The 13763-nt window shown below is 44.3% G+C and overlaps 1 long non-coding RNA gene across 1 annotated transcript; it reads right to left on the bottom strand.

The window, feature by feature from the left end:
• Window positions 1-8735: 8735 nt before the first annotated feature.
• Window positions 8736-12647, bottom strand: LOC119140259. Its single transcript, XR_005101573.1, has 3 exons — window positions 12430-12647; window positions 10961-10965; window positions 8736-8747 (listed from the first exon to the last, which is right to left on the bottom strand). It is a non-coding gene; the product is annotated as an uncharacterized LOC119140259 (long non-coding RNA).
• Between the last annotated feature and the right edge of the window lie 1116 nt (window positions 12648-13763).

Genomic DNA, 13763 nt, shown 5'->3' with positions numbered 1-13763 from the left:
TCAAATGATGGGCTTCTAGAGCCTGGCAAACAGCTGCAAGGATGGGAAGTAGCATTAAAAGCGATGAGGTTTCCAGAGGTGTCTGTGGTAGCTGAAGGTGCAAGCGTTCTAACTAAATAAAAGTACCTCCTTGGGCAGGGATGGGAAGAAACTGGCTACAAAGATATCCCCCCTGCCCTCCAGCCCTTAGCTGTGTCCTTTGAGAATGGATCAGAAGGAGTTTTGCCAGCTGCCAGAGCATGCAGCCAGCCCCCTTCGCTGAACGGCTTTCTTGGGAGGGTCTTGAGCATCGCCGCTTCATGCATCGGGTGCTCGCCCTGCCTGACAAAAATCACGAGGAAGTTCAGCCCTGCAGGGACCAGGTAAGGCAGCCCTGCAGTTCAAAGGATGAAAGAACTCATCACTGTTGAACGTGAAACCTGCCAAGTGCCGTTTGCTTGTGAGACTGAAAATCAAAGATGCAAAATGAGATGATCAGACGCTGAAGGTAATCTGGGAAAATAATTCATCGAGTGTCCCTCTTTGTCAGCCCTCTGATGAATATGCCCAGTGCTTAAATAATGTGGCACCCTAGGGAGACATGTCTGCTAATCTGGAGGGTGTAGCCAAGAATGTAATTTCCTTTGCTGATTTGAGAGGTAGGGGCAGCAGTTGTGTTAGCTGCAAATAGCTGTGGGAAAAAAAAATCAGTTGAAAAATACAGTTGTCCTATCAAGGAAAAAAAAAAAAAAAAAAAAGGACTATTTATGTTCATTTCAGGAGATGATTCTGGAATCCTCCACTCCACTTTCTCCTTTCAGGTTCAAGTACAAACCCACATTGCATTATTTAGATAAGTATTTAATTCCTATGGTATTTACCTAGGTACGTAATACAGTTTAGTGCTTCTGTACGGAAATAATGCAGAGTTTGATCTGTATGACACTTTGACTTTTCTTGATTTGAGTTTGGGGTTGTTTTCCTTTTCCCCCAGAAGATTGTAATTTCCAGGAAATTGATGTTCTATAATCTAGCTGTCCTTAAAGAGCAAGTACTTCTGTATTATGGAGGTGTTCTGAAGATAAATAGGAAAATATATTAATTTGTTAAGTTAGAGTAAAAATTAGTGCCTTAAAAATGGGTGCTTCTTGACAATGCACATATCTCACAACAGTCTGACAAATTTCTTACATGTGAAAATATTCTTAGGCATTTTGTGCAGACTGTCTAAAGGACCTCAATAAAAATAACCCCTCACAACTCGCCCTAGTCTTATAAAGCAGAAACTAGGATAGAAAAATGAATAAAGAATGAATAATTGGCCTCTTGAGTATAATGATAGTGTCTGTTTCTAAAGGACATTTGCTTGTGTTAAAATCAGCCTTTTTTTCTCAGCAAAACCAAGACATTTCTGTGGCACTAAAGAAGGAGTAATTGCCAAAGTTATTTGTGTCACAATAACTTATTAATCTGGAAGGATGAAGACATTACCCAGAGGTCATGTATGACCCGGTAATGAGACCATCAAGCATCACCATAAATAATTAAACCAAGACACATTACTTGAGAACTTTTTTTCCTTTTCCCCTTCCTCAGGCACCTTGAAGTTCCTTCATTATCTATATAACTTGTATTATGGGAGCGTTACCAACATACAGACCTGCAATTTGAATCCTTCTCGGAGAATCCCACAGTAGTTGTGCCTGGAACTGGAAGGGATCTCTAGAGATCGACCAGTCCAAGTCCCCTGCTCAAAGCAGGATCAGCTATAGAGCAGGTTGCCCAGGACTGTGGCCTCTTGAGGTCTGAGTATTCCAGAAAAATGGATTCTCCGCAACCTCTTCCAGTGTTTGAGCACCTTAAAAAGCTTTTTCTTATGTGTAAATGCAATTTCGCGTGCTTCTATTTATGCCCTTTGCCTCCTACCCTGCCTCGGGGCAGCACGGGGGGTCTGGCTCAGTCATCTTCACTCCTTCCATCAGGTACTTAAACACAAGATTCTCCTGAGCCTTCTCTTCCCGAGGCTAAATAGGCCTGGCTCTCTGGCTCTCCTTGGCTGATGAGCTTCTGATTTAATCTGCTCTTTTTTTCTACACATTTCTGGTTTCAAGCAGAGACCAAAAATTAATATTGACATGGTATAGAACCGTAACTTGCACCACGGTGTACTCGATTTACCCCCCACCCCTCCATAAGAATGAACAGCTCTTGGGGGGGGGGGGGGGAAATAAATCGGTGAAATCTACAGGGAAGACCAGGGATTGTGCATCGTGTGTATCCAGGCAGTGGCAGACACCTGGGATATGTGGGAAGGGCAAGGAGGTGGGCTTCTTGGCCTCCTAACCAGGTCCTCTTGTCGCGGCGAGGAGCAGTTGATGCAGTACCTTGTGATTCAGCGCCTTGTATTAACCAAGATGACAATCGTCAAGTTTACCTGAAAGGCATAATTAATCTGAAGTTAATTGAGTAATTCTGTATTTAATCTGTTACAAAACAGAGAATCCAATTGACTTCCTGAACCAATCAATTTTTTTTTTGTTTTGTTTTCTCTCTCTCTCATAGTGCTTTTCAGGAGGGGGTTCTTTGTCGTTGTTTTTTGAAGTGTTGTCCAAATCCACTTTGGTTTCATCTGCAGCAGATAGAGGCGGCGCCCTCCATTACCACCGTGGAGAGGAGACCGTGGAGATTTCAAAAACAAGCTCCTAAGGGGTTTTGTCAGTCTGTCCCTTGTCATTGTTGGGATTAAAAAAAGCCATGCTGTAGAAGTCCAGCAAATATCTTTTCACCACCATTTAATGTGCTTGGTTCCTAAACAATTGGAATTGATTTTGTTTGCTCTTGCAAACACGAATTATCCCGTAATCATCTTAGCCTTCCAGCCATGCTTACATTGACTTGTTTGTGTTTTAAAGTGAGAAAATGCAGACATTGCCATGAAAATAAGAAAGGTTAGAGGCACATAAAAGGCGGGTTTTTTTCGTTGTTGGCAGGATGTGCATCCACTTCAATTAATTGTCACCCTTATAGCTTATTTAGTACACTGCATGGAGCGAGGTAAATTTCAAAATTAAATAAATGACCTTTATTTTTGCTTTTGCTTGTGGTTTCTGCTAAATGGCTATTTCAGGGTTCATCAGTGACACTCTCTTAGACTGTGTGATTGCTTGCTTTTACTCAAAACAAGTATACGCAGCAGAATACTAAAGGGGACGGTATTTTTCAACTACAATACATATCTTTACAAGCAAGGCTTTGTGGCTTAGTTCAGTTTAAGTCCTGGAAGATGAAATTGTACAGACAATTACCCACCATTCATGAATAACAGAGCATTTCCTCTGACAGCCGCATATATAACAGGGGCGAGGACTGCTGGTACTTTGACTCCCTTTTCTGGCTAAAGTGTTTTACTTTTTAAATGGCTTTATCCTCATTTTTCTGTACTCTTTAGATTTTTATATGGTGTGCATTTCTACTATTCAGTGATTCAACAGTTACTTTTGACAACTTGTGCTTCTTTACTCTTCTGTCCTACAGTGCATATCTGTGCTTGCCCATTTTATATAAATTTCTTGAAAGAGTTGTATGGAATATTTTAGCCTGAAACCAAATTATCTGATCTGTAGCTAGTTATCTTGCAGGAGATACAAGGCTCATTCTTGAAGGGGGATGAATCCCAAGTGCCTTTCTCATGGGTGATGATACAGCCCGCGGCAGGTGAACAGAGGAGGGGGGCAGGGGCTGCCCTGCACGCGGAGTGCTTCGGCGTTCTGTCCTGGAAGGTTCTGGTGAAGGTTTTGTTGTACATGGGCCTTCCAACGGACTAGCACGTGTCGTAGAAATCTAACACCTAGTGAAAGCCTGCCGGCCGCTGCTCATGTTTTAAATGGGTCCTGTGTCCAGGCAGCTGTCCCAACCCACACTTGCCTAACATCCGAAAAACCGCTAGGGTCACATCGAGAGGTGGTCCTGCTGCGAGCTGCAGATAAAAGCTTGCAGCAGCACGTGGCCTATTATTTGTTTTGTGCTCTTAACAGATCTCTAGGAGGGCTTCACCAGAAAGCACGTGCTGTGGAGGACCGTGGTTACGATGGCACACCCGCAGAATCCTAACCCCAGGTGGGGAGTAAGCAGCAGGAGTAGGTGAGCTTCTTCATGACAGTGTCCTTAGCAGTGAGAGAGAAAATGCTGGAAAGCCTGTGCTGAACCAGGTAGAGTTATTTCTAAACAGAGTGAATTTTTCCACTGCTTTTTTGAAGACATGGTGGGGCAGGGTTTGTTTGTCATGAGCCGCTCTGGATTTACTCCTAGATAACTCGAGTCAGGATTTGGCCTGAGTTGTCTTCAAGTGCGTTTCATTCGTGATGGCAACATTCAGAAATGCAGATGAGTGGTTCAGGAAATCAGCCTTAGGTTTTATTTTCATTTTTGTTATGAAAACATTTGGGGGACTTGCAGTAAGTCCCTGTGCATTACTGTAGTGTTGTAAATTAAGTTGAAAAAAAAGTTAGATGAAGTATCTCTGCTATATAGTGCATTCAGTTGTTTATTTCAAGTGTAATTCGTGCTTCTACAAGAGGCTTCTTTGGTAACTGCTCTGAGGAAGAAAGGCTTGATATTGTGAGGTGCTGAGTGCCCTTGATGTCAATCGGGTTTAAGTATGCTCAGCCTCTGGAGAGCGTGCTCTGGACAGGGCTTTGACCTCACTGATGATAGCAGTAATAACAAGTGGCAAGGCAAAAGTTTCCTGTTGGTACACTTGGTATTTCTTTCACATTTCACGTCTCCTGTGGGAACTTTCTCAGTTTTTTTTCATGTCCCCGTTTGTAATGACTGGTCAACCAAAATAGGTTTTTGTAAGGAAATTTGAGAGAAGCTTTGTCTTTTAGGACTTGCTTATCATACGCAGTCCTTAGGGTAAGCTTGCTTATATTTAACTAGCTAAGAGTAGGGCAGTCTTATTGGAAGAATACTGAAGCTAGAAATTGCAGCGCCTGTAACATAATGCTCCAGAAGGGGCCCAAGTAGTATTTTCCCAACGACTGACACAAATGGTCCGATTGCTTCTATAGCCTCTTTTTCAGCAGCCAGTGGTAGTAACTCCTGTAGGACACAATGTGCTAGGTAAAGGGTAACTCCCTCCATTAGGAGATGTTCCTTCTGGCACCCGTTAATAAAAGATTGATGTACCTAAGAAGATCTAGCCCCCTTTCAAAACGTTGGATATAATTTTGCTCTTTATTAATTTTGAAGGCATTGGCAATAACGATAAAGTTCCGTGCCTTTAGAAATAAATAAATAAATCTCAATTTGCAGGTTAATGAGATCCTGTGGCCGTAAATTTCACTGGTTAACAGTGTTAAATAAGAAAGAACATAGAATTATAGGATCGGTTTGGTTGGGAAGGACCTTTAAGACCATCGAGTCCCACCGTCAGCCCAGCGCTGCCACGGCCCCCACTAACCCACGTCCCCAGGCGCCACATCGACACGGCTTTCGGACACCTCCAGGGTGGTGACTCCACCACGTCCCTGGGCAGCCCGTCCCGGTGCCGGACAACCCTGTGGGGCAGGAATTGTTCCCGACATCCAGCCTGAACCTCCCCTGGCACAACCTGGGGCCGCTTCCTCATCCTTCCACTTGTAACCTGGGAGCAGAGACCGCCCCCCCCCCTGCCTCCACCCCCCTTTCAGGGAGCTGTAGGGAGCGAGAAGGTCCCCCCTGAGCCCCCTTTTCCCCAGGCTGACCCCCCCCAGCCGCCCCCCATCAGGCTGGTGCTCCAGCCCCTGCCCCAGCGCCGCTGCCCGGCTCTGGCCGCGCTCCAGCACCTCCGTGTCTTGGTGCGGAGCCCAAACCTGAACCCAGGGTTCGAGGGGCGGCCACACCAGTGCCAGGTACTGGGGGACGGTCACTGCCCTGGTCCTGCTGGCCACGCCATGACAGATATATTTCCAAAACCTGCTGAATGATACTTTTCCAGGTGAATCCCTGAGCTGAGACAGGTTGCTGTGGGTTATTTGTTGTAAGAATGGTCACTTCCCCCCACACCCCACCCCGCGCCGCCCCAAAACCCTTTCCTTTGTTTTTTTTCTACTTACTCCTGAAAAATGTGGAAATAGTTAAAATATTTTACCTCCACTTGATTGCTATTGTGCATTGCACCCATCGGCTCTGTTTCCTACTTTTCTGTGGGAGGAGCAAGTTTGTTTACCTCCACCGCTTGCTTTTTTAATTCATATTATTAGCACCTCAAACAATGCTGTCTTTTAAACTGTCTGTGCAGCAGTTGGTACTCTTGTCCATGATGCTGACTTCTAAATGCCATTGCAATACAAACAAATAATGTTATACTGAAACAACAATCATATATATAGCAACGTACAGAGAAAGTACTCTGGAGCTTGGTATGCTTTCGTGCCCGCAGTGAGGTTTTGCTTTGGGTTGAAGCCTCTAGGCTGCACTGCAGTCTGTGGAAAAAAAAATGAATAGCACCATTCTTCTGTAGCCAGAAAAAATATCCAGTAGGACACCTACAAGTGCCACAAACACATGAAAGTTAGTGATGTTAAGGCTGCGTGCTTGTCAGCTTTGGTCAGCAGGTATACCTGCCATGATGACATCAATGGGCACAGAGAGAGCGGGATCAGAAAGTTTCCATGCCACGCAGCCTTCAGCTGTCATTCCGCTCTGCTGTACAAGGTGGGAAGAGAAATTACTGATGCAGGAAAAATGACTAGCGGCAGCGACTGGATCCCAGTGGCTTCTACTAATATTTTCGGAAGGGGAACAGCTACAGGCTGCCGTTCTGTCTTTCCTGCGGAAATGAAGGAATATAAAAGGAAATTACCTTTGCACAGATTCTGAATGCTTCGAAGAAACAGACTTCATACTACAGCTGGTGCTTGGGAGGGCAGCTGTGGGCGAGTGACAGAAGCCTGCCTTGGCTTAGGGCTGGACTCAGACTTCAAGGTCTTTTCCAACATAAATGGTTCTGTTTGGGGTCCCTGTACCCACACTAGGGCTTGAGCAGCGGCAAGCTCGTAGGACTAGCTTGCTCTTTTGGAAATCATCCTCAGTAGCTTGCCCTTCTGTCCTGTCGTTTAAGCACAGTTCCACCAGCTGTCCACAGCATGAATGTACTATACTGATGCTTACGTATAATTTCAATGTTTAGTTAGATAAAGGCCAGTATTTTCCTACTCCTATTCATCTTAGTGGGCAAACAACCTGGTGGTAACGTCTGTGGAGTTTAGGTGTCTACCCTCTTGATCATCTGGGTCATGAATCTGCTAAGTAGATTGGAAACTTCCTTTGAACAGGGTTTGAGGAGCCTGAGAAGTAGGGTGACAAGGGGAAAAATTTAAGAAAGCATTTCTGAATTCCTGATCAAATGAAAACTGTAGCAAGGATTAACACCTACGGTATTCCAGGCTGTAAATGTCAGATGGAATAAACACAGACTAAAAAATTCCTATTTTCAGGGTACTTCCTGTTTCAAATATACTTGTGGAGAGATCCAATTAAATATCAAAATAAAATCAGTTGGAATCTTTCACTTAAATGAGAATTAACTGTTGTCAGCATCTGAAGAGTTTGTTGTTTATTTACCCATCTGGTCATTCAGAGTTCTGGAAGAATGGAGCTTCCTGAATGCTGAGCATTTTCTTTTTCAATTTCAGATTCCAGTTGTGGGTACTTCACATTTGAAAACCTGTTCTTTCATGTGAGAGCATCATGTGAGGAACTTCGGTCCTGCTTGACAGAGTTGTTTACTTGCTGAACATGCTGGCTGGTGCCTGATAGAATTACACACTAAGGTATGTGTTTAACTCACCCTAAAAGTTCCAGGTGCTTAGTTTATACAGTAACTGATGCTGGGAGGGATTTCTGGACATCTGTAGTCCAGCTCCTCCTGTGCACAACAGTTGCACTAGACCAGGTTACTTCAGCCCATGCCCAGTCTGGTTGTGAATATTTCCAAAAGTAGAGATTCCAGAAGCTCTATAACCAACCTCTTCGAGCATGTGACCACCCCATGATGAAAACATCCTGCCTTCCACCTAGCTGCTGTTTCTTGTTGCTGTGACTTGCATTCATTGCCTCTTGTTCTACCACTGTGCACATCTTTTTTTTTTTTTTTTTTTTTTTTTTTTTTTTCTCCCTGTGGCTGATGGTTAGTATGGTTTTTAACCTACGGTATTTAATGTAGTCCAGGATTAGGGAACTTGACTGTGTCCTGCAGGGATTTTTTTTGTTTGGTTGCAACTTGAGGGCTTGGTTGGCCTACGAGAAGGGTGGTCACGGGTAAGACAGGGGTGGAGTGTGAAAAGGTGCTGGTTGAGTTCAAAGTCTGGAACAGATATTTTGTGAAACTTTGGGCATGTCAGTCCTTCAAAGCTTCAGTTCTTTGTCTGTCAAATTGGGAGACAGTCACATTCCCTCTGCATCTTTGTTTAGCTGCTAAGTTCTCTGTTAACCGCATATGTGACACCATGTGTACAGGTAGGGGAACAGTATTGCTGATTGTATATGCTGCTTTAACATTGACAATACTTTAATGGTGTACAAACACAGTCAGGAATCCAGAAAGGGGTTTACTGTACACTGGCTGTAACGTTATCAGCCAAATGGCGGTGGTCATGTATTGTTGATGATTAGACACTTAGCACATGAAGAGTTGAAGGTAACTGGCGTGTATACGTTTCCATCAGTAATTCATAGGATGTTAGAGCCTCAACGTCAGAAGTTGTACCTCTGCACAGGATGACAGCCTGTTAATGAAGTTGCTCCAGCCATTACACACCAACTGCTAATTTATTCAGAGTTTACTAGCAGTAGGGAGAGAGGGAGAAAGGAAAACCCAAGGTCTGAGTTCAGTAGCCCTTGAAACAAAGATGCATGCTAGCGCTTTATTTGCAGCATTTGATTTCTGAGTTGTGTATCTGTTTCAGCCTTGGTGAACGAGACCAGATTAAAAGGAAGCAAGTGAATGCAGCCCAGATAAATTGACTCGAAGTAGGCCTTATCACCGAATCATTCCACTGGAGCTGAATGTTAACAAAAGTAAGGCAGTCATGTGTTCAAGATGATATGGTGAAACATGTTCTCATTTCCCTAAAAACCCACCCTGAGTTCGTAGCTTTTAATCCTGTGATTTGAATTGTTACTGTTGGCTGGTTCACGTATCTCTGTAGTGAAGGCTGTTATCCTTACAGCAGTGCTCACCGTGAGTTAAAATGTATTAATGAGAAAAAGATACGATGAAATACTGACCTGTTTCGCTAGCTGCCGTATGAGCAGAGAAGCAAGACACGGTCATTTCTTGTGTGTCTTTATTAACCAGTGTATTCTTCAAAAGTTTAACTAGTTAGGAAACATGGGCACGAAGGATGTGATTTTTTAGATCAGCTTAGCTATGCTAGTACACCTCTTACAGATGCTCTGTCATCAAAGAGGCCGTGTGTCATCTTTACAGGTTTGTGACAACCCTTCACAGCAGAAAAACCCAGAAGGTTCAGGAGTCGTTGTGGGTCAGAAACCGCAGAAGCAGATTTTGAGTGGATTTGGCTCATGCTGCCACTCAGGTATGAAAGAGATGATTACTTTGGAGAACTGAAATGCATGTGTGCACACACCCTCTCTGTCTGACCCTGTCCTCCTGCGCCTGCTGCTGGGCCCACCCCCCAATGCTCGGTTTTCCAGGCAACTCTCCTAAAACAAATTAGGTAGGCAGGGTCTGGTTTGTCTTTTGTTCTTAACTGACACTCATTTTCGGATTCATTTCAAAACTCAGTATGGGCACCTTAGAAATCACAAAAGTGTGTCCCCCTAATTATTGTTTTGCCTGTAAATTGCATTGAAGGAAGTCATGTTTTGAAAGCCTTGCCAATTAACTTTACACAGGTGTCTGCAGTCCTCATTTCGGCAGCGCTGTGCAGAGTACATGTTAAGTTAAATTTGATGTGCAAGCTAGTTCATGAAATACATACACCCATCTACATATGTAAAGACTCCGGTTTAGCTGTGTATATACATTACTAGTACACGTCAAATGTGGACACATCTGCTTCATTCAGAATGTGCCAGATTAGCTTGGAGAATTTATACACATTTTTAGCCCATAGAATTTGCAAGCTCATTTTGAATGCAATCTTGAAGATCTTTACTTGGAAGCGGAACAGGCTAATTGGAGGTGTCAATAACTTCCTTTGGCAATGATGCTAAGTAGTTGGAGAGAGTGACTGGTGGGGCAGTGGCGTAGCTGAGGCCAAAAGAGGGCAAAGCAGGTGGCATGGCAGGGGAGGAACAAGACCCCAGGTGTCTGTGCAAGAACAGGCTGCGTGCAGTGGTGTTCCATACTGGGGGCACAAACAGAATCTTCCCTCCATCCTCAGTAGTGGGAAATATAAACATTTTCTGTGTCAAAGACTTTGCTTGTTTAGAAGCAGTGATGCACCCATGATAAGATCCTCTATTCCACGATCTCCTTGGACTCACAAGAGGGAGCGGGGTTGCCTTTAACAAGGAGTGGGCAGTTGCGACAGCGCCTGCGTGATAATGGGTACCTCCTCACCCTGCATCCCAGAGCTGGGAGGAAATTTGCTTAAAGGTGCAGTTCCCAGTAACATTCGACTTGTAGCTCTAACAGTCTCTTAATGAAGTGTATAGTCAGTCCTGTGTTGACTAATTGTCCAGCTGGAATGGTCTCTTACTTCTCGTTATTTTAATTAAATATCTTTCTGCCTCAGTAGCACTTGGGGATTACAGGAAGGCTTCTACCTACTCCACAAAAAACATTGTCAGTATTTTCTTTTCCACTTCACCCGGTGCACCACCCCCCAGCTAATGTGGAGGGTGGTCGAACCGTTGAGGTTGCAAATGTTGATAGCACTGGACATCTTAAGTATCTTTTGGCTATATATGATGGAGATACATAGATATATATAGGATATGGCTATATCCTGCTGCCAGCAAATTCCGATACATCATCTTGCAAACTCTTTGTTAGAGGTTTGAACTAAGGAGTTAGCATTTGGGTAGAAGAGCGAGGCTTGCATTTGAGGAGGAGTTATGCTCTAGTTAATCTTAGGATATGCAATATCTGTATTTGGGCTGCCTGTTCATTTTTAGATTGGGTTTGCTAAGGCTGTTACGGGCTTTAAAAGCAATTAGAGCTGAGATTAGACATTTGTCACTAAGCAGATAAATGTATAAATAAAAATAGTTATTAGATGTCTGAGAAAAAAACCGAAATTAAAAAAAACCCCTTAATTAAATGAAGGGGAAATGCATCTTGGTGCAGATGCTATGCTTGTGAAGAATAATGGCTGGAAAAAAAGCTGGAGAGCATCTAAACCCAGTATTTTGGCTAGGGTAGAGTCCAGCTTGTCCTGGAGTGTTATCTGTCGTCTTGGATGAGATGCAGAGGCTGAAGCTGGGATCACCACGGCTGACACAATCTAATTCTATGCTTTGAGTCATATCAACCTTCACAGGTATACTGAAAAGCAAAAATTCTTCAGTTAGAGGCTGTGTCGGGGTTGTCTCCTTGGTTGCACATTGGTGGAGCTGTTGAACGTCTCAGCAGGTTACATTAACACCTGATAAAAAAGGAGATGATGGGAGCAAAGGCTTGTGCGTGACTGTTGTGACTGATGCAGGGTTGAGGTTGGTTGGGGAAGACACTGATGCAGGGCTCCTGCTGAACAAAGACTGTCCTGAAGAGCTTTGACTCTTAAATCTCTTTGATAGTGGGGGTTGTTAGCAGCAGCAACCTGCACAAGCATTGGGTGGCTCTTCCGTCTTTTGTGGATTTCAGATGAAGGCTACTCATCTTTATGAAATGGGTTATGAAAAAGAAATTATGGGTCTGTTGTGGAAATATTTGGGGGAGGATTCTTGGTTTATATTCTCTCTGGGCGACGGTAGTTGTGCTTTTTGTGCCTGAAACCTCTCAGACTATCCCATAAGCCTAAATGATTTTGTAAGGCCTTGAAAATGAAACTTGACTACAACCTGATGGCTGAGTACATCAAGGGGAAATAGAAAGTGCTATTTGCTGCCTGAGTCATGAGCTTTGTAACGTGGATCTGGCAATCCCTTGGACAGGCCCAAACACCTCTTAAGTTTGCTTATTTTCCTCATGTCTTTCTCACTAAGGAGTACTTTGAATAAATAGACTGTGCAGGAGCAGTGCAGACCTTAGAGGTCTCCGTAGGCAGAAAATCAGAAATTGGCCAAAGAGCATTAGCTTATTTCCTTCCAGCAGTTCTACCACTGAGGCTACTAGGAGAAGTTACTCAGGGCTGTAAATTGCCAGTAACTGAACTGCTGGTACTACAGGAAAGCATGGAGAACGTTCTTCTCTTCCTTGTAGGCAGGTTGTGAGGGCTGCTGATGGTGGTACGTTTTGCAAAGTCAGTGTATGATGTAAATACCAAAAATCTCAAGGACAGTTTGGGTTGGAGAGGACTTTAAAGCCCACCCAGTGCCACCCCCCGCCATGGGCAGGGACCCCTCCCACCAGCCCAGGGTGCCCCCAGCCCCGTCCAGCCGGGCCCTGGGCACTGCCAGGGATGGGGCACCCACAGCTGCTCTGGGCAGCCCGGGCCAGCCCCTCGCCGCCCTCACAGCACAGAATTTCTCCTAAAATCTCACCTAAGCCTGCCCTGTTCCAGTTAAAAGCCGTTCCCCCCCGTCCTGTCCCCCCACGCCCTTGCACACAGCCCCCCTCCAGCTTTCTTGCAGCCCCTTCAGGTGCTGGGGGGCTGCTCTAAGGTCCCCCCGGAGCCTCCTCTTCCCCAGGCTGCACCACCCCAGCTCTCCCAGCCTGCCTGCACCGCAGAGGTGTCCAGCCCTCTGAGCATCCTCGTGGTCCCACAGCTCCGTGTCCTCCTGGCGCTGGGACCCCAGAGCTGGACGCAGTGCTGCGGGGGGGTGGGGGTGGTGTGTCTTACCAGAGTGGAGTTATATTAGTTATTGTTGTTAATTTTTAAGTATTTGTGTATGAAAGCAAATTGGTAGGCTGCAAGGCTCAAGGCTAAATTTCCAAGCATACTTGACAGTGTATATACATATATACACGCACACATACATATATTTATATTTATATTTATATATAAAATAGTCACAACTTACTATTGATCTAAAACTTAATTAGACATGTACAGAGCCATGGTCCTGGAAGAGAAACAGTAGATCCCGTGGCACACGAACGTACTAGTACGGATAATTTATCTAGGTAACTCTTGATCAGGTGGCAGGAAACTTTGCCAGTTGGATGAGGATCAACTGAGCACTCAGAACATTTCAGGTTTCCCTGAGCTGTGCGCAGAGATCTTGTACCTCTCGCCACTCCAAAGAAATGGAACAAAACCACAAACAGGCACTTTCATGCTCCTCTCGTCTGTGAGGTTTTTTACCTTTTAGAGTCACTTATTTAGACTGATTAAAACTTTCCCATTTCTTCCTCTTTGGCAAATGTTCAAATGGTTTTGTTTTATATTTTATCAGAAAATGTAAAGGGGGGAAAAAAAAAGTGTAAAGGGGAAAAAAAAAAAAAAGGGAGGGTGGCCTTTATGCTGTTGAGGGAAAGCTCGCTTGGTTTCAGCTCAGGTACTGAAGTTTTCTGGTTGGGCATTGGTGAAATTTTCCTTTAGTGTTGTGGGATTTTTATGAAAACAAAGTTATTTAAAACTTTTTGTAGGAACGTGGGGATTTGGTGTTTCAGTAAGTATAGGGCGGTAGGACAGCTTATGGCAGTGCTGCTTCAGCTCTTGTAGGATCAA

This window comes from Falco rusticolus, chromosome 20 (genome assembly GCF_015220075.1).
Source record: "Falco rusticolus isolate bFalRus1 chromosome 20, bFalRus1.pri, whole genome shotgun sequence".
In the NCBI taxonomy this organism is placed as follows: domain Eukaryota; kingdom Metazoa; phylum Chordata; class Aves; order Falconiformes; family Falconidae; genus Falco; species Falco rusticolus.
Note: the sequence above shows the minus strand (reverse complement) of the source record. Positions and strands in the feature narration are given on the sequence as shown.